Source organism: Pseudoliparis swirei, chromosome 15 (genome assembly GCF_029220125.1).
Source record: "Pseudoliparis swirei isolate HS2019 ecotype Mariana Trench chromosome 15, NWPU_hadal_v1, whole genome shotgun sequence".
NCBI classification, from domain to species: Eukaryota; Metazoa; Chordata; class Actinopteri; order Perciformes; family Liparidae; genus Pseudoliparis; species Pseudoliparis swirei.
In genome coordinates, this window is record NC_079402.1 from 4,306,826 (window position 1) to 4,308,334 (window position 1,509).

The window sequence follows — 1,509 nt, forward strand, 5'->3', positions numbered from 1 at the left end:
ACGCATTTAACGCATGCGCAGAATGAGCTTCCAATCCGTCTGTTGTTGGTCGTCGGGACGAAAAAAAAGTCACTTGCAAAATGAGCTTCCAATCCACCACTTCAATCTGAACTCTGTCCGCTCTCATGCAGACGGTCTGTTCATCGGTAATGATCCTTCCGCAGGTTCACCTCCGGAAACCTTGTTACGACTTTTACTTCCTGTAGATCAGGGTCTCAACACGTCGATCGCGACCTGCCAGTCGATCGCGGCGTAGTGTCGGTAGATCGCATGACATTAAAGAGATTGGCCCGCCCCCTGACATGTTCTCTATAGCACGTCTTTGTTCTTTTATTAAACTAAACGTCTGTTGTTGATCGTATCTCCACAGCAGCATGTCATTTCTGTCTCTTCGCGTTGCGTTAACACTTATCGATCTCCGTCTGGCGCGCCACAGAGCTCCGTGCGCGCGCATCGGGACCGAGCAAAACAAAAGTCACTTGTCAATCTGTCCACCTTTAGATTGTATCATGGTGGAGTTAATGGTTGACAAACAAGAGGAAAATGCTCTGTTTAACCCTCCTGTTACCTTTACATTTACGAACATATTTTACCCTCGGGGTCAATTTGACCCCAGCAATTAAAACCTCCAGAAAATTATTAGAATTAATATTGCTTCCCAAGTTTAAGTGTGAGGTACTTTATGTTTGTTTGTTGACTACCTAAATAGCCCTTTAAATAAATAAAAAAGTTGATATTTCTGATATGTTTGACACAGTGAAAAACAGCCTGGGGTCAAATTGACCCCAAAGAACACCGACATTAAACATTGAATGGGGTCAAATTGACCCGAAAGGTAACAGGAGGGTTAAACATTCTGTTTAGGATGAAGATGTATTAATGTTCCATATGGAAGAAAACTGCTAAATAACTGCTGAGTTGCAGCACCATTGTATAGAAGAATGTATAAATGTATATATCCGTCTTTTGTCATAAATCTCTATGTTCTCACAAAATATACCGAGAATATCGGTAATATGTGATTAATCATGATTAATTCACAAAAACCTGTGATTAATCCGATTAAAATTTTAATCGTTTCACAGCCCTAATATATATATATATATATATATATATTATATTATATTATAAATATATTATATATATTATGTGTATGAATAGAGGTACGGTGTCTGAGGGAGAGGTACCACAAGTCCTTCCTTCAGCTGCTGTCAGGCTGCACAACAAACTGCAGTAGATCGCTGGAGATCCTGGCAAACTCGGCACTTTACTCAGCACTTTACTTAATTTTCCCCCTGTATATTTAGTATTAGTATTTAGTTTTTAGTCTTTAGTTTTAGTGTTTTATATTTATTTTCATTGATGCTCTGATGTGCACTGCTGCTGTGATTTTTGAAATGTCCCCACTGTTGGACGAATAAAGGAATATCATATCATATTGAACCATTATTTTGAAGGCTGAGACGCGTCCACTTCCGTGTGCCCCCCTCCCCTTTCCGCGTCCCGGCA